The sequence below is a fragment of the Heptranchias perlo genome, unplaced genomic scaffold (assembly GCF_035084215.1).
Source record: "Heptranchias perlo isolate sHepPer1 unplaced genomic scaffold, sHepPer1.hap1 HAP1_SCAFFOLD_50, whole genome shotgun sequence".
In the NCBI taxonomy this organism is placed as follows: Eukaryota; Metazoa; Chordata; class Chondrichthyes; order Hexanchiformes; family Hexanchidae; genus Heptranchias; species Heptranchias perlo.
Genome location: NW_027139516.1, coordinates 3,240,564 through 3,264,103, shown reverse-complemented (window position 1 = coordinate 3,264,103; position 23,540 = coordinate 3,240,564). Strand labels below are relative to the sequence as shown.

The following is a 23,540-nucleotide window of genomic DNA, read 5'->3' as shown; positions in this document are numbered from 1 at the left end:
TAACAGGTACATGAAAAAAACAGTGAAATGTTTGTGTGGGCGCGATGCTCTGGGATTCCCTGCCTGACCATCGCTACCTGTCCTTCTCTGCAGCCTTCCGAAATACAGCGCAGTAAATGTATCTCTGTGAAATGAGCTCCTGGACAATAATACGGAAATTAGTTTGGCTGAGGGGTTATATCCATATCACAGAGCTTGACGCATCAGTTTTCCGTACTTTCATGGTTATCACGTTTGCCGAGCAAGTGAAAAGTCCCCGGTTCGAATCCGGGCGGGAGCATTTTGAAACCTTGTCCCCATTAAAAATGATTAAATATTTAACGATTCACATTGCTGAATGATGTGAACAAAGTCCATATCTCCCAGCCCTGTTCATGCAGCCCGCTGGGAGCAGGCGATGAATGCCAGCGTGATATTGGGGGTGAAGGCTGCTTCCAAGACTGTCTCACACCCGGTGGGATCTGGCGGAGATTTGATAAGCCCTATCTATTTAACCAATATATGAAACGGTGTTTCAGAAACATTCAAAAAATATAATAACATCCAGGATCCTGTCTTCAGAGTGCGTGGCGCAAAGGTCTGACTCCAGATCAAAAGTCTGCGTGTTCACATCACATCGGGGTCACTGTTTCTTTCACCGCTCACATGAGACTGGATTATTCCCGAATGAAGGTTTCAATTGCTTTTTCACACAAAACAAAACAGAAGTTTGGTCGAAACCCTGACTCAGTCCCGACCCAGTGGCAGGGAGGGGAGCGCCTGACACCCTCATTTATTTCATGCAACAAACTGACACGAATACTGGTATTGATTCAAAATCTACCTGCAGATGGACACACACAGAAAAAAGACAACCACAGAAACAGACAGCAACTACTTGTATATATATATATATATATATATATATGTATATATCGCCTTTAACGTGGTCAGACGATTTAAGCTCGGTGAACTTGCTTCAGCTTTCTGAAATGTACTTGCCCATCCTTCAGAGGTCACGGGAAATATATTTTTTGCCTTTCGAAAAAAGCCGCGAAAAGCAGAGACATGTTTTGTTTTCAAAACGGCTGGTGAAATGGCCGGACTATCATAAATTAGGGGTCGCCTTTGAAACACTGAAAGGAGACTACCTAAAAATCATTGAGTGCAAATTTAAAATCACGGTCACTATTTATTTAGGTCTGAAAGAAATAACAATAAACATGGCATGATGTGGAGATGCCGGTGATGGACTGGGGTTGACAATTGTAAACAATTTTACAACACCAAGTTATAGTCCAGCAATTTTATTTTAAATTCACAAGCTTTCGGAGGCTTCCTCCTTCCTCAGGTGAACGTTTGTTGGAAACGTTTGTCATTTCCAACAAACGTTCACCTGAGGAAGGAGGAAGCCTCCGAAAGCTTGTGAATTTAAAATAAAATTGCTGGACTATAACTTGGTGTTGTAAAATTGTTTACAATAAACATGGCAGTCAGCGTCCGCGGTGAGACGGTGTCGAACTTGTTTGCTGCGAAGTTCACCGCTGGGCTAAAGTTGAAGGACGCGATCCCACTCAATGTAAAGAATGAGCTCAGAACCAACAGGTCCCGTCAACGTCAAACACCTCCTTTCTTGTTCAATAGAGGGAGCAGAGGCGAGTACATCATCAGACGCCAGCAACTTTAAGAAAAGGAACAGATAAAGGCACAGATGCAAGTTCCAAATCTTTTCAATGCAAAGTTATTTCACTTTATTTAAAGTGCGGTGAGGCTGAAAACGGGTCCCAGATGATTTGCGTTCACTCGCGACTTGTTTTCCAGTGTTTGTCCGTCAGATTTGCAATTCAATTTGTATTGGATATTGAAGATATTTCAGGATGATTGCACAACATACCATGTGTAAAGCAACCATCTTGATAACTTCAATCATCACACACTCTACATCGACGCTGCAGAGGCCCCAGCACCCCTTTCAATATTGTTTTTCTTAACTCACAGTTTTCAAAAGGGAATTGGATAAAAGCTTGGATGGAAACTTTTTCTGGTCTATGGGGAAACAGCAGGCGAGTGGGACTAACTGGACAGCACTTTCAGAGAGCTGGCACAGGCACGATGGGCCGAATGGCATCCGAATGGCGCTGTCCTATTCTATGAATCTATTAATAGGTCAATTTCCACCTGTCACTAAGCCTCTCTAAATGGAGCGCAGTAATCGTGTCCCTGTGAACTGTGCTCCTGAACAGTAATACGGAAATTAGCGTGGCTGAGCGGTTTGAAACTGTGGTTCGGCTCCGAACAGGAAATTCCTCTCTAGCTTTGATTAGTTTATGAATTATCTCCCCCCTTTCGATCTTAAATGTCTCTATATTTTCTTTGATCTCTTCTTCTCCTGTCATGCCCACAATATTAGTCTCCCTGGTAAATACTGAAGCAAAGTGATTATTTAATATTTCTGCCATTTCGCTGTCATTGCCTGTGAGTTTGTCATGTGTATCCCTTAGTGGCCCTAGTCCAATCCTAAATTTTCTTTGGCTGTTGATGTGTCCAGAATACTTCGCTTTTTTGATATTCCTTTTTGCCTTTCCAACAGTTCTTTAGACTTATTTCCCAGTCTTTTCACATTCCCCTCTCTCCTTTATTGTCTCGTGTGTGCCTTTTTCTTTAGTTTCAATTTTGTCCTTATTTCTTTATTCATCCCTGTTGTATCATTTCTGGCTAGTTTTTTCTTGCTTTGTCGTGGGATATATTTCTCCTGGACTCTATCGATCATCGTTTTAAATGTTTCCCACTGCTGTTCTATTTCTTTGTCCCGGTCATTAATATGTCAAACATTTCACCATTCAAAACTTCTCAAGTCACATATGCATGACAAAGCCAGTTGCTTTTGTGGGAGGAGCAAATCAACTTCGCAGAAAAATCAGCTGCAGCCCAATCCACAAATAAAATATTTCCACGTCTTGGTAAAAATCAGCAATGTCAGAAGTGGGATTCGAACCCACGCCTCCAGAAGAGACTGCGACCTGAACGCAGCGCCTTCGACCGCTCGGCCATTCTGACTAGCGACATCATGTTTTATTCTGCATTATTTCTGCACTGTTGGCCAGTGATAGCAGCATGAAACTTAAAAATGGTCCTCGCCTTATGTGGGACTCGAACCCACGATCCGGAGATTAATAGTCTCATGTTCTACCAACTGAGCTAGCTAGGCCTGAGTACTAATAACCGCCTTATCTGTTATTGCAGCAAGCAGGAGAAAGACTCCATTTCAAATGAGGGACAGGATCAACTGTCACTTCGAAAGGCACGGACCAATCAAGGGCAGTCAGCATGGATTTGTTGAGGGGAGGTCGTGTCCAACTCACCTGATTGAATTTTTCGAGGAGATGACAAGGAGGATCGATGAGGGTAGCGCAATTGATGTAGTCTGCATGGATTATAGCAAGGCTTTTGAAAAATTCCCACATGGCAGATTGGTCGAAAAAGTAAAGGCCCACGGGATCCAAGGGAATGTGGCTTATTGGATCCAAAATTAGCTGATTGGTAGAAAGCAAAGGGTAATGGTCAACGGGTGTTTTTGCGGCTGGAAGGCTGTTTCCAGTGGGGTGTCGCAGGGCTCGGTACTTGGTCCTTTGCTTTTTGTGGTATACATTAACGATTTGGACTTAAGCGTAGGGGGCATGATTGAGCAATTTGCGGTTGACATAAAAGTGGGCCGTGTGGTTGATAGCGAGGAGGAAAGCTGTAGACTGTGGGGGTTCAGGCATTTTTCTGATAACAAAGCACTCAATCCATCTCTGAACGAATTTTGAACGAATACGTGTGTTTGACCGGGCACAGGCACGAGGGGCCGAATGATCTCCTCTGGCGGACGAACATAATACAATGATACTCAGTGTTGTCAGACGAAAAAGCAACACATTCCAAATAAGAGCAGAGAGAGGAAACTAGTCTAACAGCATAACAGCACGTTGAGATATTGTATTTGAGAAGGATGAGGAGGGATAGTTTATCATGGTGGTCGTCACATAGGGTATCATTTGTGACTTTGATAAGGAGCATTTCATGCTGCGACAGGGGCGGAAACCTGATTGGAGAGATTCAGCCCGGGCGCGGCCCCATCGTGTGCGGTGAGACGGAGGGGGGCGGGTGGAAGCAGCATAAAAGTTTAAAACGGTACTCGCCCAACGTGGGGCTCAAACCCACTACCCTGAGAGTTTTTAAAGATAAGGGGGAGCAGCCACTGTCTGTGTCTCCAGCTGCAATGGAAAGAACACATTCCAAGTACGAGCAGAGAGAGCACACCATTCAGCTACCCATTGTGTTACATACCATGCCATCGGTTTCCGTAGTGTAGCGGTTATCACGTTCGCTTTACACGCGAAAGGTCCCCGGTTCGATCCCGGGCAGAAACATTATGTTGGAACTTGGTCTCAACAAACATCCAAACCGATTTTCTTCTCCTTCCATTAAGGGAGACAGTGGCTGTTGCCGTCTTCTTTGTCAGCTGCATCTTTTACTTCATTAAACAGATAATTTTGAGTGAGAGAAAACTGATCCACAGTGAAGCTCTTTTCAAGTTTTATTCTCTTTTAATCTGGAAGGATATATTGGCTTTGGACAGAGTGGCTTTTGAAAGGAGTTAGTCGGGTGGGATGGGCAAACCTTTTCCAATGGTGGGGGACAATGGAATACGAACCAACCATCTCCCAAGTTCTCCCGAATTCTCCGGTGCAATGGGAAACCGGCCAACAAAAGCCCTTTCATTGACCGTGGAGGTTCAGACAATTTTCGGCTAACAAAGCGCTCAATCTATTTCTCTTGTCCATTTCCCTATGTTTCCGGATACTGTCTGCATCTCTGCCCTGTGTTTATCTCACTATGTGTCCACCTGCAGGGTGGTTTTTGAACGAAGATGTGTGTTTGTCTTCTGTTATTTGCATTAAATAAATGAGGTCATCAGGTGCTTCCCTCCCGGCCAGAGGCAGACTTTCGAGCAGGGTTCTGTTAATTGTGAAGACGCAAAGAAAACTTGAATTGCAGAATTGTTCAAACCGGCTCTCAGGGAAAAAACTGTGACCCCGACGTGATTTGAACACGCAACCTTCTGATCTGGAGTCAGACGCGCTATCGTTGTTCTACGAGGCCTGGATGCTACATTGCGTGTTTGTTTCAATCAATGTTTGTCAAGCACCGCTTTAGAGCTCCGAGATTGGTGGAATGAGTTGGCTTTCAAATCCCCGCCCACTCCCACCGGATGTCAGGCAGCATCAGAAGTCGCCGTCACCTGTCAGCGGCAGCATGGCGCTCGCTTCCATCGCCTGCTGTCAGCGGACTGCAGCAAATCCAATTCCATTCATCCTGCACCCAGAATTATCACATCACAGGAAATGGATGTGGGAAACTGCTCAAGGTACATAACAGGAGGGGATCTTCTGAAAAACATTTAGACTTTCCGTGTTTAGACTTCGATTGGAACTGCAAAAAAGAACGTGTGAAAATATAAACTATGGGTGTGATGTTTATATATGTAGGAAACTGCTCAAAATACATAACAGGACGGGAAACTTCTGAAAAACACGTGGACTTTCGATGTTTGGACTTTGGTGAGAACTGCAAAAATGAACGTGTGAAAATATAAATTATGGGTGTGATGCTTCTATTTAAAGTGAATGTTTGTTTGCGGATTTCTCCCGTTACTGTCGCAACTATGGGTTGTTAATCCATCAACAATAACTTCCGCTTGATTTTAGCCCGACTGGTTACAAAATAGCAATTTTAATAGACTGATTACAACAGAGTTGCACTATAGGTGTCTTCAACATTACATTCAACAGTATTATTATCATAATACAACTGTCTACAGATTACATTAATGACAAGCAATCAACACAAACTGACCTGTCTGCGAATCCAGGTAGATCAGACCTGACCTTTGCGGACTGCCTGTGGAAATGGACTTCTGACTATCCCCTATTGAGAGCTCTAACATTTGAGAAGGGAACATGCCCGATCTTTATAAGATTCGGCTGCATTGTTCTGTACGTCAGCACCACTGATCTTAACTCATGGTCGTAAACCATCCCACTTTGCTGACTCTCAGAAACCACCAAGGGTTGTTTATTGTCTTAGTTTTTTTTAGACTTTCTCCGTCATCAGGTTTTGGATAATTATACTAGGTTAGCACAACCTGGAGTTCAGGTGTCCAGGCACTCAAGTTTCTCTGGACATCAACATTTCATAGTTTCTCACCATTTCAAAAATATTCAGTTCTCTGTTCTTCCTACCAAAGTGAATAACCTTACATTTCCCCACATTATAATCCATCTGCCACATTCTTGCCCACACGCTTAACCTGTCTGTATCCCTTTGTAGACTCTTTGTGTCCTCTTCACAGCTTACTTTCCCACCTAGATTTGTATCTTCAACAAAATTGGATACATTACACTCGATCCCTTCATCAAGTCATTACAAGTCGTCTATAGGCATATAAATAGCAAACTGGTAGTGAGAGGAGGGGTAAGAACGATTAGGGACCAAAAAGGAGATCTACACATGAAGGCACAGGGCATGGCTGAGGTTCTAAATGAGTATTTTGCATCTGTCTTTACCGAGGTAGAAAATGCTGCCTAATCACAGTAAATCACATTAAATGGGGAGGTAGTTGAGATACTGGATGGGGTGAAAATTGATAAAGAGGAGATCGTAGAAAGGCTGGCTGTACTTAAAGTAGATAAGTCACCTGGTCCGAATGGGATGCATGCTAGGTTGCTGAGGGAAGTAAGGGTGTAAATTGCAGAGGTCCTGGCCATAATCTTTCAATCCTCCTTAGATACAGGGTTTGCTGCCACAGAACTGGAGAATTGCAGATGTTACACCCTTGTTCAAAAAAGGGTGTAAGGATAAAACCAACAACGAGATGCCAGTCAGTTTCACCACGATGGTGGGAAGGTTTTAGGAATGATAATCTGGGACAAAATTAATAGTCATTTGGACAGGAAAGCCACTTTGGATTTGTTAAGGGCAAACCGTGATTGAGTTTCGTGATGAATTGACAGAGAGGGCTGATGAGGGAAATGTGGTTGATGTTGTGTAAATGGCCTTTCAAAAGACGGTTGATAAATTGCCACAAAATAGACTTGTCAAAATGGGCGATAGTGGATGCTTCCTTATTCTTTAAAAGCGCTTTCTTTTATTTCACTCAACAGATAACTTTGAATGAGCGAAAACTGATCCACAGTGAGGCTTATTTCAAGTTTATACCCTTTTAATCTGAAAGGATATATTGGCCTTGGAAGGAGTGCAGCAAAAATTCACCAGATTGTTACCAGGGTGCAATAAGTTAAATTATGAGAAGATGTTGTATAAATTAGGTTTAAAATCACACAAGTCACACTGCAAAACGTTTTCATTTTTGATACATACATTAATGACCTGGACATGAGTATACAGGGTATAATTTGAAAGTTTGCAGATGACACGAATCTCGGGAATGTAGTAAACAATGTGGTGGATCGTATCAGACTTCAGGAGGACATAGAAAGCCTGGTGAAATGGACTTTAATAATAGAGGCATAGAGTACAAAAGCAGCACAGTTATGCTAAACGTTTATAAAACACTGGTTAGACTGCAGCTGGAGCATTGTATTCAATTCTGAGCACCGCACTTTAGGAAAGATGTCAAGGCCTTGTAGAGGGTGCAGAGGAGATTTACTAGAATGGTAACAGGGATGAGGCACTTTAGTTATGTGGTGAGACTGGAGAATCTGGGATTATCCCCTGAAAGCGCAGAAGGTTAAGGGGAGATTTGAAATAGTTGTTCAAAATCATGAAAGGTTTTGACAGAGCAAATAAGGAGAAACTGTTTTCAGTGGCAGAAGGGTCGGTAACCAGAGGACACAGATTTAAGGTAATTGGCAAAAGAGCCTGAGGCGACATGGGGGAACATAATTTACACAACGAGTTGTTATGATCTGGAATGCGCTGCCTGAAAGACCGGTGGAAGCAGATTCAATAGTAATTTTCAAAACGGGATTGGATAAATACTTGAAAAGGAAAACAATTTGCAGGGCTTATGAGGAAAAAGCTTATGGTGGTGAGACATCTTGGATAGCTCTTTCAAAGAACTAGCACAGGCACGATGGGCAGAATGATCTCCTTCTGTGTTGTAACATATTAAGTTTTGCTGGACGGAGAAGCAACGCATTCCAAGTCAGAACAGAGATAGGAGACTAAGTCAGTTCCCCATTGTTTTTAATTAGATAGTAGCGGTTTCCGTAGTGTCGCGGTTATCGCGTTTGCTTCACATGCGAAAGGTTCCCGAGTGTAAACATTGTTTTGAAACTTGCTCTCCATACACATCCACGGAGGAGACTTTTTCTCGTGCCAAAAAGGGCGACAGTGGCTGCTCCCTTATTCTTGAAAAGCTGCATCTTTTAATTCACGAAACAGATAACTTTGAGTGAGAGAAAACTGATCCTCAGTGACGCTCATTTCAAGTTTTATTCCCTTTTACTCTAAAAGGGTATATTGTCCTTGGAAGGAGCGCAGCCCAGATTTACCAGAATGTTAGCGGGGCTCGAAGGGTTAAATTATGAGGAGCGGTTACATACTTGTATCCCCTGGAATATAGAAGCATTTTTATGATTTTGAAAGGTAGATAGACAAACCCTTTCCGCTGGTGAGGGAGTCAAAGACAATATCACAATATGACAATTGCTGTTTTACGAGTGAAAACGGCCCTACGCATCACTGTGAGTGTAAGAGACGAGTCTCTCGGTGCCGCGTCCAGTACAGTGAATGTCAAAACTTGTAAAAGTTGCAGAAAGTGTTAGGGGTTCAGATACACAAACCTCTAATGGGAATGAGATTTTGTCAGATGTTGCAGCCTTCCCTATTTCTCTTGCCCTTTGTGAGGCACCTGTTCCGGTTTAAATTCACAAACTGGATGAGTTGGTGATCACGGTCCAGCAGACTCAGCGGTCCCGGGTGAGAGAGAGAGAAATCAGCCCGGGCGCGGCCACAATGTGCGCGGTGACACTGCACGGGAGGTCGGGGGTGGAGTCAGAGCTGGGGTTCGCCCCTGAAAGCAACATAAAAAGTTTAAAAGCGAATTCGCCCAACGGGGAGCTCGAATCCACGATTCTGAGATCAAGGGTGTTATGCTCTACCGACTGAGCGAGCCGGGCCTGAGAAACCCAACCACTCTTGTCTGTCATTGCAGTAAACTCGCCCCTGGGTGTCCATGTGCAGCAATCCCAAAATAACCTCCATATCATTGGCTGTGTTTATCTCTGTGTGTGTGTCCACCTGCAGGTTGATTTTGAACGAATACGAGTGTTTGTCTTCTGTTAGTAACATTAAATAAAAGAGGGCATCAGACACTTCCCTCCCTGATACTGGGGAACCAGTGAAAACGCAACTAAAGCATTAATTGCGGAATTATACAGACTCTTATCAGCGCCAAAAGTAGCTTTAGAATACATACACCCCAATAAATAAATAAATAATACAGGTATATGTAAATACATTTGCAACGAACAGAGTCACAAAACCAGAAATATTATTTGAACCTAATACAAACACTCCCAGATATATTTAGAAACCTGACATGTGTTTTCTGGTGGTGTCGTGGTTAGGATTCGGCATTCTCACTGCTATCGCCTTGGTTCGATTCCTGATCAGAAGACTTGCTGTTACAAAAAACAAATGCCAATTTTGGAGAATCACAGCAAATGTTCGACACAGAAGGAGACCATTCGGACCATCATGTCCGCGCCGGCCGAAAATGCGCCAACTCAGCCGAATCCTACTTCCCAGCGCTCGGTCCGTAGCCTTTTTGGTTACGCCACTTCAGGTGCATATCCAAGTATTATTTAAATGTAACGAGGGATTCTGCCTCGACCACCCTTTCAGGCAGTCAGTTCCAAACCCCCACCACCCTCTGGGTGAAAAAAAATTATCCTCAGCTCCCCTCTAATCCTTCCAACAATCACTTGAAATCTATGCCGCCTGGTTATTGACCTCCCTGCTAAGGTAAATAGGTCCATCCCATCCACTCTATCTCGGGCCTTCATAATTTTGTACACCTCAATTAAATCACACAACTCCCTCTGAATACCAACATATATTGGACTCTCACCTTTTAAAAAAGTATTCTGCTTTTCGATTCTTCCTACCAAAGTGGACAATTTCACATTTTCCCACCTTATACGACAACTGCCACCTTCTTACCCAATCACTTAACCTGTCCACCTCCCTTTGCGTCCTCCTCAAGGCTTACTTTCCCACCTACCTTTGTATCATCAGCAAACTTGGATACATTAAACTCGGTCCCCTCATCTCAGCCATTAATATAGAATGTGAACAGCAATTACCACATAAATTGCAATGGCCGTTCGAGTGTAAACCGAACTGATAACCACTACACCACAAAAAACCGCTGGTGACTTATACTGGACAGAGGGGAACTGACCAGTCACCTCTCTCTGCTCTGATTGGGACAGTTTCACTTCTCTTTAAACAACATCTGTCCTGTCCCACACTAAAATGATGGAATAGAATCATAGAATATTACAGCACAGAAGGAGGCCATTCGGCCGTGTTGCCCTGCCTATTCTTTGAAAGATCTGTCCAATTTCATCCAAAAAACCAGCCTTTTCCCCGTAACCTTGCAAATCAGTCCTCTTCAAGTACCTGTCCAATTGCCTTTTGAAAGTTCCTATGAAAGCTGCTTCCACCACCCTTTCAGGGAGTGGCTACCAGATCGGAACAACCCCCTGTGTGAAAAAAAATCTTCTCATTTCCCCTCTAGCCCTAAAAGCTCTCAATCCTTCTCCACGGATGCCTTTTTACAAACATTTCATTCATCAAATCCACACAAGTTACGCAGGAAAAAGACTTCATTTTCAAGTAATTAATGTTCCGAAGGAGCTCCCTCATCTCCCTCTCCTAACCTTATGAATCAGATCATTCTCGTCCGGATCCTTTTCCACATGAACCGACCTCTCCCCGCTCAGGAAGTAGCCATTCTGATTCTGTGACTGTGGCCAGCTTTGTTCAGGCAGTTGGTTTGACAGGGACCTCACACCGCACCCTCCTCCCGTGTTTTCTTCCACATCCGCAGATTGGGGCCGGGCCTGGACTGATTTTTTTTTTCTCTGTCTCACCCGGGGCCGGTGAGTCTCCTGCTCAGATCACAAACCAACTCTCCTACACCCGATCACCAACTCACCCAGTTTGTAAATTGAAACCGGAGCAAGTGCCTCGGAAGAGGGCAAGAGATGTAGGGGAGGCAGCAAATCTGACAAAATATCAGGCTGATCAGAGAGATTTGTGTATCTGAACCCCTAATAACCTTCTGCTCCTTTTAAAGTTTTAGACCATTGCACAATATGGGGCACTGACAGACTCGTCTCTTGCACTGACAGTCAATCAAGCGGAGGGTTCACTCGCGAAGGCAGCATACAAGTTTAAAATAGAATTCGCCCAACGTGGGGCTCGAACCCACGACCCTGAAATTAAAAGTTTTATGGTTTCTCGAGTAAACTCGCCGGAACGGTATCAAGTCCCCAGACACTCCCACCAGGTATCAATTAGCCTCAGAAGCAGCCTTCACCTGTTTGCGGCAGCATGACTGCAGCAAATCCAATGACACACACCCGGCCCCCAGAATCATCACATCACAGGAAAGGAACTGCTCAAAATGCATAACAGGACGGGCTGCAACTGATAAAACGCTGAGACTTTCGGTGTGTGGACTTTGTTCAGGGCTTATGAAGTGAGTGTTTATGTTATGTGTGCCATTTATAAATTCATTTGATTATTTTTAACAATATGATATATCTTGTTATAAATATCTATGATTGCATCTGTGAGACTTATAAATACATGTGGGTGTAACTGTGTGGTGGTTATCATTATATCTCTGTGTATCTGTGTTATGTATTTGTGTGCAATAAAAATAAGACATAGAGAAATAAATATCCAAAATACATTTACAATATATACACCCCAATAAATGAATAAATAATACAGATACATGTAATTCCATTTACAGTATATACACACCAATAAATGAATAAATAATACAGAGACATGCAAACACATTTACAATATATACACACCAATAAATGAATAAATAATACAGATATATGTAAATACATTTACAATATATACACACCAATAAATGAATAAATAATAGATACATGTAAATACATTTACAATATATACACCCCAATAAATGAATAAATAATACAGATACATCTAAATACATTTGTAAGCAGCAGTCATGAAATGCATTTACATCTAACAAATCAGAAATATATTTTTAATCTAACACGGCTGCAGCCCAATATATTTATAACTACAGCAAACATCCGTTGATAATGTAGTAAATAGAGCTGCCTGGTGGTCTAGTGGTTTGGATTCGGTGCTTTCACCAATACAGCCTGGATTCGCTTCCACGTCAGGAAACGTGTTTTCACCAAACAGTTCACTTAATTGCACAAAATAATTCAAATGTCTGAGTTGGCTCTATTAATTACCATTAATAAACCCACAACTTTCTGTTTCGCACTGAACGAAATGCTAACAAGTTTGCCGAGTGACTGTCGAAACTACGCTAACTTTTCTGACTTTCATCCCTTCTCATTTTACGCACTTTATTTTTGGAGTCTGCTTCAAAGTGTTCAGTGGTGATGAGACCAGGAATCTGGTGCAGCCATTGTTGAATGTGAAAGGATTGCAGCCCAATTTACCCGAGAGAAAGCTCGCGCCTGGAAGTTTGTGAGGAGCAAGTTCCAGCAAATTGTTTCTGACCCGGGATTAAACCGGGAGTTTTTCGTGTGTGACGCCAACATGATAATCATTACACCACGAAAACATCTATTTAGTCCAGCCCAGGTCAGATGGAAGTGTTAAGGGAGAAAGTGAACTGCTGACTCCCACTTCGGGTGGATATCCCAAAGCGCTTCATCGAAGTGTAATCAAAGACATAGAATCACAGAATAACAGGAGGCCATTCGGCCCATCGTGCCTGTGCCAGCTCTTGAAACTAAATGGTGCAATTTTAAAGGGGGTGCAGGAACAGAGAGACCTGGGGCTGTACGTACACAAATCTTTGAAGGTGGCAGGACAAGTTGAAGAGATTGTAAAAAAACAAGTATTCGGAATCGTTGACTTTATGAACAGAGGCATAGAGTACAAAAGCAAGGAACTTATGCTAAAACTTTATAAATCACTGGTTAGGCCCCAGCTGGCCATCACACAATTCTGTCCACCACACTTTAGGAAGAATGTCAAGGCCTTGGAGAGGGTGCAGAGGTGATTTACTAGAATGGTGCCAGGGATGAGGGACTTCAGTGAGGTGGAGAGACTGGAGAAGCTGGGGTTGTTCTCCTTTGAGCAGAGCCGGTTGAGGGGAGATTTAACAGAGGTGTTCAAAATCATGAACAGTTTTGATTGAATAAATCAGGAGAAACTATTTCCAGTGCCAGAAAGGATGGTAACCAGAGGACACAGATTTAAGGTAATTGGCAACAGAGGTGAGATGAGGAGAATTGTTTTACGCAGCGAGTTGTCATGATCTGGAATGCACTGCCTGAAAGGGTGGTGGAAACAGATTCAATAATAACATTGCCTGCCTTATTTGGACAGGTGTTGACCCAGACGTCACAGCCTCAACAAAACATATTCTCAACATTTCCATTGGGAACAGGAGGAGGCCATTCAGCCCCTTGAACCTGTTCCACCCTTCAATTAGATCAGAGATGATCTGTATCTCAAATCCATTTACCCGCCTTTGCTCCCTATCCCTCGATACCCTTACCCAACAAAAATCTATTGATCTCAGTCTTGAAAGCTTCAATTGACCCCCAGCATCCACAGCCTTTTGGGGGACAGAGTTCCAGATTTCTCCTGCCCTTTGTGTGAAAAAGTACTTCCTGATTTCGAACCTGAATGGCATGGTTCTAATTTTAAGGTGATGTCCCCCTCGTTCTTGATTCGCCAGAAAAATTGATTCTCTCTCTCTATTCTATCGAATCATTTAAACATATTAAACACCTCGCTCAGACCGCCCCTTAATCTTCTATACTCGATGGAATACGAGCCAAGTCTATGCAGCCTGTCCTCATAATTTAACCTTTTTCGCCCCGGTAACATTCTGGTGAATCTGCTCTGCACCCCCTCCAAGGCCAATCTATCCTTCCTGAGGTGCAGTGTCCAAAACTGAACGCAGTTACTCCAGACGCAGTCTAACCAGAGCTTTATATAACTGGAACATAACTTCCACTTCTTTATATTCCATCCCCGTGAGATAAAAGGCGAACATTCCGTTAGCCTTTTAAATTATTTTTGGACCAGTCCGTTAACTTTTACTGATTTATGTAAATGAACCTTTAATTCTCTCTGCTTCTCCACAGTTCCTAGCTTCTTACCATTTGGAAAATACCCTGACCATAGGTCCAAAGTGGATTACCCCACATTGAACTCCATCTGCCATGTTTTGCCCATTCACTTAATCTATTAATGTCCCTTTGCAACTTTCCACTTTCATCCACACTACTTACTGTACCACCTAACTTAGTGTCATCAGCAAACTTGGATATACGACACTCTGTTCCTTCATCTAAGTCATTGATAAATATGGTGACAAGCTGAGACCCCAGTTACAGATCCCTGGGGGACACCACTAGTCCCATCCTGCCAATTGGAATATGTACCCATGATCCCGACTCTCTGTCTCCAATCTCCTAACCAATTATCTACCCATGTCAATACACTGCCTCAAGTTCCATGTGCTTTCATTTTTGCCAATAGTCTCATGTGTGGAACCTTATCAAATGCCTGTCGGAATTCGATATAAATAATATCATGGGAACATATTAACAGGAGTAGGCCATTCAGCCACTCGTGCCTGCTCCGCCGTTTGATACGATCATGGTTGATCTGTGATCTCACTCCACATGCCCGCCTTTGGCCCATATCCCTTCATACCTTTGATTGCCAAAAAGCTATCTATCTCAGATTTAAATTTAGCAATTGAGCTAGTATCAATTGCCATTTGTGGAAGAGAGTTCCAAACTTCCACCACCCTTTATGTGTAGAAATGTTTTCGAATCTCGGTCCTGAAATTTCTGGCTCTAATTTTTAGACTGTGCCCCCTATTCCGAGAATCCCCAACCAGCGGAAATAATTTCTCTCTATCCACCCTATCCGTTCCCCTTAAAATCTTATAAACTTCGATCAGATCACCGCTTAACCTTCTAAACTCCAGAGAATGCAACCCCAATTTGTGTAATCTATCCTCGTAATTTAACCCTTGAAGTCCGGGTATCATTCTAGTAAACCTATGTTGCACTCCCTCCAAGGCTAATATGTCCTTCCGAAGGTGCGGTGCCAAGAACTGCTCACAGTACTCCAGGTGCGGTCAAAACAGGGTTTTGTATAGCTGCAGCATAACTTCTGCCCCCTTGTACTCCAGTCCTCTAGATATAAAGGCCAGCATTCCATTAGCCTTATTGTTTATTTTCTGCACTTGTTCATGACACTTCAATGATCTATGTACCTGAACCCCTCTGTCCCTTTGGACATCCACTGTTTTTAACTTTTTATCATTTCGAAAGTACCCTGTTCTATCCTTTTTTGATCCAAAGTGGATGACTTCACATTTGTCTACATTGAATTCCATTTGCCGTAGTTTTGCCCATTCACCTCATCTATCAATATCACTTTGTGATTTTATGTTTTCATCGACACTGCTTACAATGCCACCAATCTTTGTGTCATCGGCAAACTTACATATGAGACTTTCTATGCCTTCATCTAATTCGTTAATAACTATTGTGAATAATTGAGGCCCCAAGACAGATCCCTGCGGGACTCCACTAGCCACATCCCTGTATACTGGTTACCGTGTTCAATCCAACTAATTACATGTAACTTTATTCCTTGTATACTTGCTACCATGTTCAATTTAACAATTAACTGTAACATTATTCACAGTATACTGGTTACCATGTCCAATTTAACAATTAATTGTAAATTGATTCGCTGTATACTGGTTACCATGTCCAAATTAACTAATTTGCTGTAACGTTGTCCATTGTATACTGGTTACCATGTTAAATTTAACAATGAACTGCAGCTTTCGTCCCTGTATACTGGGTACCATGTTCAATTTAACAATTAACTGTAACTGTATTTCCTGTCTAGTAGTTACCATGTTCCATTTAACTAATTAAATGTAACTTTATTCCTTGTATACTGGCTATCATGTTCAATTCAAAAATTATCTGTAACATTTTTCCCTGTATACTGGTTACCATGTTCAATTTAACAATTTACTGTAAATCCACTCCCTATATACTGGTTACCATTTAAAATTCCAATAATTAACTGTAACTTTGCTCCCTGTATAATGGTTACCATGTCCAATTTAGCTAATTAACTGTAACTTTATTCACTGTATACTGATTGCTGTGATCAATTTAACAATTAACTGGAACATTATTCCATGTATACCGGTTGCCTTGTCAATTGAACAATCTACTGTAACGTTATTCCCTGTAAACTGGCTACCATGTTCAATTTAACAATTAACTGTAACTTTATTCCCTGTATACTGGTCACCATGTTGAATTTAACAATTAGCTGTAAATATATTCCCTGTCTGCGGGTTACCATGTTCAATTTAACAATTAACTGTGTCTTTATTCCCTGTATACTGGTCACCATGTCCAATTTAACCATTAATTTTAACTTTATTCCCTGTGTACAGGTAACCTTGTTCAATTTAAGAACTAATTGTAACTGTATTTCCTGTATACTAGTTACCATGATTAATTTAGCGAACTATTGTAAATTTATTCCCTGTGTACTTGTTACCATGTTCAATTTAAAAATTAACTGTAACATTTTTACCTCCATACGGTTACCATGTTCAATTTAACAATTTACTGTAAGTTTACTCCCTGTATAATGGTTACCATTTCCAATTCCAATAATTAATAGTAACTTTATTCCCCTAATACTGGTTACCATGTCCAATTCAACTAATTAACTGTAACTTTATTCCCTGGACACTGATTGCCGTGTTCAAATTAACAATTAGCTCGAACTTTATTCTCTGTATATTGGTTGCCATGTCAATTGAACAATTACCTGTAACGTTATTCCCTGTAAACTGGTTACTATGTTCAATCTAACAATTAACTGTAACTTTATTCCCTGTACACTGGTCACCATGTTCAATTTAACAATTAACTGTAATTGTATTCCCTGTATACTGGTTAACATGTCCAATTTAACTAATAAACCGTAACTTTATTCCCAGTATGCTGGTTACCATGTTCAATTTAAAAATTGTCTGTAACATTTTTCCGTGTGTACTAGTTACCATGTTCAATTTAACTAATTAACTGTAACTTTATTTCCTGTCCACTGCTTGCCATGTTGAATTTAACTAATTAATTGCAACTTTTTTTCCCAGGATACTGGTTGCCATGTTCAACTTATCAATTAATTGCAACTTTATTGCCAGTATACTTTTTGCCATGTTCAAATTAACAATTAACTTTAATTTTATTTTCTGCGTACTGGTTGCCATATTCAATATAACAATTAACTGTAACTTTATTCCCTGTATACTGGTTACCATGTTCTATTTCACTAATTAATTGTAACTTACTTCCCTGTATACTAGTCATCATGGTCAATTTAGCAATTAACTGTAAATTTTTTCCCCGTATACTGGTTGCCATGTCAAATTTAACTAATTTACTGTACCTTTATTCCCTATTTACTGGTTACAATGTTCAATTCAACAATTACCTGTAACTTTAGTCACTGTATACTGGTTACCATGTTCAAATTAACTAAATTAATGTAATGTTTTCCCTGTAATACTGGTAACAATGTTCAAATGAACTATTAATTGTAATTTTATTCCCTGTATACTGTTTTCCATGTTTCATTAAAAAATTCACTGGAACTTTATTCCTTGTATACTGGTCACCGTGTTAAATTTAACAATTAACTGTAACTTTATTCCCTGTATACTGGTTACCATGTTCAATTTATTCAATTAACTGTAACTTTATTCCCTGTATACTGGTTACCATGTTCAATTTATCCAATTAAATGTAACTTTATTCCCTGTACACTGGTTACCATGTTCAATTTATCCAATTAAATGTAACTTTATTCCCTGTATGCTGGTTACCATGTGCAATTTAACAAGTACCTGGAAATGTAATCCCCGTATACTGGTTACTATGTTCAGTTTAACAATTATCTGGAAAATTGTTTCCTGTATAGTGGTTAACATGTTCAATTTAACAGTTATCTTTAAATGTATTCCGTGTATACTGTTTGCCATGGTCAATTCAAAAATTAACTCCAGCTTTATTCCCTGTATATAGGTTACCAGTTCAATTTAAGTAATTAATTCCATCTTTATTCCCTGTAAACTGGCAACCATGTTGAAAGGGTACGGTCGCACAGTGGTTCTGACACTGAACGAATAAGCTTGGACTAAAAATCTGGAAGTATGAGTTCAAATCCTGCCACAGCAGCTGGTGAATTTAAATTCAATTAATTAAATAAAAATTTGGAATTAAAATACTAGTATTGATAATGGTGGCCATGAAACTACCGGATTGTTGTAAAAATCCATCTGCTTTACTAATACCCTTGAGGAAAGGAAACCGACCGTCCTTGCACGGTCTGGCCGACATGAGACTCCAGACCCACAGGAATGTGGTTGATTCTTAATTGCTCTCATGAAATGTCCTAACAAGCTACTCAGTTGCAAAATCTCGTGACGAAAAGTCATAATAAGAATAAAACAGGACGGACCACCCGGCATCAGACCACGAGGCACAGGATATGACAACGGCGAATCAAGCCCAATCGACCCTGCAAACTCCTCCTCACTAACAGCTGGGGAATTGTGCCGAAATTGGGAGAGCTGTCCAACAGACCAGTCAAACAACAGCCTGATTCAGCCATACTCAAAGAATCATACCTTTCAGCCAACATCACAGAATCTTCCGTCACCATCCCTGGGTATGTCCTGACCCACCATAGGTGGCGGTACAGTGATAAACAGTCAGGAGGGAGTGTCCGTGGGAGTCCTCAACATTGACTCTGGAATCTCATGGCATCAGGTCAATTATGGGCTAAGAGTAAACCTCCTGCTGATTACCACTTCCCGTCCTCCCTCAGCTGATGAATCAGTACTCCTCCATGTTGAACACCACTTGGAAGGAAGCACGAAGTGCAGCAGGGCACAAAATGTACTCTGGGTGGGGGACTTCAATGTCCATCACCAAGAGTGGCTCGGTAGCACCACTACTGGCCGTGTCCTGAAGGAGATAGCAGCCAGACTGGGCCTGCAGCAGGTGGTGAGCGAACCAACACGAGCGAAAAACTAACTTGACCTCGTCCTCACAAATCTACCTGTTGCAAATGCATCTGTCCAAGACAGTGTTGGTAGGAGTGACCACCGCACAGTCCTCGTGGAGATGAAGTCCCATCTTCGCATCTGAGGACAACATCCAACGTGTTGTATGGCACTACCACCGTCCAAAATGGGATAGGTTCAGAACAGATCTAGGAGCACAAAACTGGGCATCCATGAGGCACTGTGGGCCATCAGCAGCAGCAGAATTGTACTCCAGCACAATCTGTAACCTCATGGCCCGGCATATTCCTCACTTTGCCATTACCAACAAGCCAGGGGATCAACTCTGGTTCAATGAGGCGTGTGGAAGAGCATGCCAGGAGCAGCACCAAAAGTACCTAAAAATGAAGTGCCAACCTGGTGAAGCTGCAACTCATGGACGACGTGCATGCTAAACTGCGGAAGCAAAATGCTATAGAAAGAGCTAAGCTATTCCACAACCAACGGATCAGATCAAAGCTCTGCAGTCCTGCCGCATCCAGTCGTGAATGGTGGTGGACAATGACACAACTAACGGGAGGAGGAGGCTCTGCAAACATCTCCATCCTCAATGATGGTGGAGTTCAGCACGTCAGTGCAAAAGACAAGGCTGAAGCGTTTGCAACCATCTTCAGTCAGAAGTGCCGAGTGGATGATCCATCACGACCTCCTCCCGATATCCCCACCATCACAGAAGCCAGTCTTCAGTCAATTCGATTCACTCCACGTGATATCAAGAAACGGCTGAGTGCACTCGATACAGAAAAGGCTATGGGCCCCGACAACATCCCGACTGTAGTGCTGAAGACTTGTGCTCCAGAACCAGCTGCGCCTCTAGCCAAGCTGTTCCAGTACAGCTACAACTCTGGCATTTACCCGACAATGTGGAAAATTGCCCAGGTATGTCCTATCCACAAAAAACAGCACAAATCCGATCCGGCCATTTACCGCCCCATCAGTCTACTCTCAATCATCAGCAAAGTGATGGAAGGCGTCGTCGACAGTGCTATCAAGCGGCACTTACTCGCCAATGACCTGCTTACCGATGCTCAGTTTGGGTTCCGTCAGGACCACTCGGCTCCAGACCTCATTACAGCCTTGGTCCAAACAAAAGAGTTGAATTCGAGAGGTAACGTGAGATTGATTGCCCTTGACAGCAAGGCAGCATTTGACCGAGTGTGACACCAAGGAGCAATGGTAAAATTAAAGTCAATGGGAATCAGGGGGTAAACTCTCCAGTGGCTGAAGTCATACCTAGCACAAAGGAAGATAGTAGTGGTTGTTGGAGGCCAATCATCTCAGCCCCAGGACATTGCAGCAGGAGTTCCTCAGGGCAGTGTCCAAAGACCAACCATCTTCAGCTGGTTCATCAATGACATTCGCTCCATCGTAAGTTCAGAAATGTGGATGTTCGCTGATGATTGCACAGTGTTCATTTCCATTCGCAACCGCTCAGATCGTGAAGCAGCCCATGCCTGCATGCAGCAAGAACTGGACAACATCCAGGCTTGGGCTGATAACTGGCAAGTAACATTTGCGCCAGACAGCTGCTGGACAATGAGCATCTCGAAAAAGAGAGAGTCGAACCACCTCCCCTTGACATTCAACGGCATTACAATCGCCGAATCCCCCACCATCAACATCCTGGGGGTCACCATTGACCAGGAACTTAACTGGACCAGCCACCCAAATACTGTGGCTAAAAGAGCAGGTCAGAGGCTGGGCAATCTGCGGCGAGTGACTCACCTCGTGACTCCCCAAACCCGTTGCACAATCTACAAAGCACAAGTCGGTAGTGTGATGGAATACTCTCCACTTGCCTGGATGAGTGCAGCTCCAACAACACTCAAGAAGCTCGACACCATCCAGGACAAAGCAGCCAGCTTGATTGGCACCCCATCCACCACCCCAAACATTCACTCTATTCACCACCGGCGCACAGTGGCTGCAGTGTGTACCATCCACAGGATGCACTGCAGCAATTCGCCAAGGCTTCTTCGGCAGCATCTCGGAAACCCGCGACCTCTTCCACCTAGAAGGACAAGAGCAGCAGGCACATGGGAACAACACGCCCTGCACGTTCCCCTGCAAGTCACACACCATCCCGACTTGGAAATATATCGCCGTCCCTTCATCGTCGCTGGGTCAAAATCCTGAAACTCCCAAACTAATAGCACTGTGGGAGTGAGAACTTTCACCACACGGACTGCAGCGGTTCAAGAAGGCGGCTCACCACCACTTTCTCAAGGGCAGTTAGAGATGGGCAATAAATGCTGGCCTTTCCAGCGACGCCCACATCCCACGAACGAATACAAAAAAAATAATTCACAGTCCGCCTTTTATTTAATAAACATTCCCAAGGGGTTTCACGGTGAAGTAAAAGGAGTAAGAAGATATCAGGAGGACTGGTGAAAACCTTGGTCAAAGAGTGGGATTAAGGAGGGTGTAAAAGGAGGAGAAGTAAATGGAGTGTCGGAGGGGATAAGATTGGTTTTCAAGTGTAGAATTTCGATGTCTGAAGGACAAAAAAGGACCCCTGGACGAAGAAGGAGATATTAGGAGAGATGACAAAAGCTTGAAGCAAGAAATAGGTTTCATGAAAGGTCTGAAAGAAGGAAAGAACTTGCCTTCATATAGCGCCTTTCAAGGCCTCAGGACATCCCAAAACAGTTAATTGTGAAGTGTAGTCACTGTAGTAATGTAGGAAACGTGACAGCCAATTGGCACCCAGCAACATCCCACATACTGCAATGTGATAAATGGCCAGAAAATCAGCTACAGTAATGTTGGTTGCGGGATAAATATTTGCCAGGACACGGGAAAGAACTCCCCTGCACTTTTTCGAATATTGCTATGGGAACTTTTACATCAAACTGAGAGGGTAGATGGGCCCTCGATTTAACGTATCCTACTGTCGGACCTCCGACAGTACAGCGCTCCCACATTACTGCCCCTCCAACAGTACCGAGCTCCCGCAGCACTGACCATCCAACAGAGTGCCTCTCCCTCAGTACTGACCACCCGACAGTGCAACTCTTCCTCAGTACTGACTCTCCGACAGTGCAAAACTCCCTCAGTACTGACCATCCGACATTGCGACATTCCCTCAGTACTAACCATCCGACAATGCTGAGAGGAGCCGAGCCGAGCGGAGGGAGCGTCCGATAAAAGGCGGGATTTCAGAGCGCTGAGAACAGCTGAGAGGAGCCGAGCGGAGCGGAGGGAGCGTCCGATAAAAGGCGGGATTTCAGAGCGCTGAGAGGAGCCGAGCCGAGCGGAGGGAGCGTCCGATAAAAGACGGGATTTCAGAGCGCTGAGAGGAGCCGAGCGGAGGGAGCGTCCGATAAAAGGCGGGATTTCAGAGCGCTGAGAGGAGCCGAGCCGAGCGGAGGGAGCGTCCGATAAAAGGCGGGATTTCAGAGCGCTGAGAACAGCTGAGAGGAGCGGAGCCGAGCGGAGGGAGCGTCCGATAAAAGGCGGGATTTCAGAGCGCTGAGAACAGCTGAGAGGAGCCGAGCGGAGGGAGCGTCCGATAAAAGGCGGGATTTCAGAGCGCTGAGAGGAGCCGAGCGGAGCTGCGACCGAGTTCGAAGTGACGTCAGGAATCAGATCGGGACGCGACACAGGGGAGGCACCTGATTGGTGAGTAGGTTCAGGTGAGTATTTCTCCTTATCTACAGTAACTGAAGTAAAAGGAAAGGGAAGGTCTGCAGGTCTTATCGGAAGTAGCGTTTATTTTTTAGTCAATCAAGGTCCTTCGTGTAGTTAACATTCTCTAAATTGAGAACAATTTAAAGGATTAAACTCCTTAAAGTTAGTGGTAAGTAGTTTTTCTTTCCTTTTTTTTCCTCTTGACTTTGGAGTTGTTCTTAAGCTAATTGAAGGGTTAAGTCATGGCAGGAGATCCCAGGGCCGTGTCATGTTCCTCTTGTGGGATGTGGGAATTCAGGGCTCCTTCCTGTATCCCTGATTCCTTCACCTGCGGGAAGTGTGTCCAGCTGCAGCTATTGTTTGACCGCTTGACGGCTCTGGAGCTGCGGATGGACTCACTTTGGAGCATCCGCGATGCTGAGAAAGTCGTGGATAGCACGTTCAGTGAGTTGGTCACACCGCAGATAAA

The 23,540-nt window shown here is 43.2% G+C and overlaps 3 non-coding genes across 3 annotated transcripts; 1 reads left to right on the top strand and 2 right to left on the bottom strand.

Moving 5' to 3' along the window:
* Nucleotides 1–2,953: 2,953 nt before the first annotated feature.
* On the bottom strand, nucleotides 2,954–3,036 carry trnal-cag (transfer RNA leucine (anticodon CAG)). The gene has a single exon. It is a non-coding gene; the product is annotated as a tRNA-Leu (tRNA).
* A 78-nt stretch (nucleotides 3,037–3,114) lies between these two features.
* trnan-auu (transfer RNA asparagine (anticodon AUU)) lies at nucleotides 3,115–3,187 on the bottom strand. Its single transcript has one exon. It is a non-coding gene; the product is annotated as a tRNA-Asn (tRNA).
* Nucleotides 3,188–4,318: 1,131 nt separating this feature from the next.
* Nucleotides 4,319–4,391, top strand: trnav-uac (transfer RNA valine (anticodon UAC)). The gene has a single exon. It is a non-coding gene; the product is annotated as a tRNA-Val (tRNA).
* Nucleotides 4,392–23,540: the final 19,149 nt, after the last annotated feature.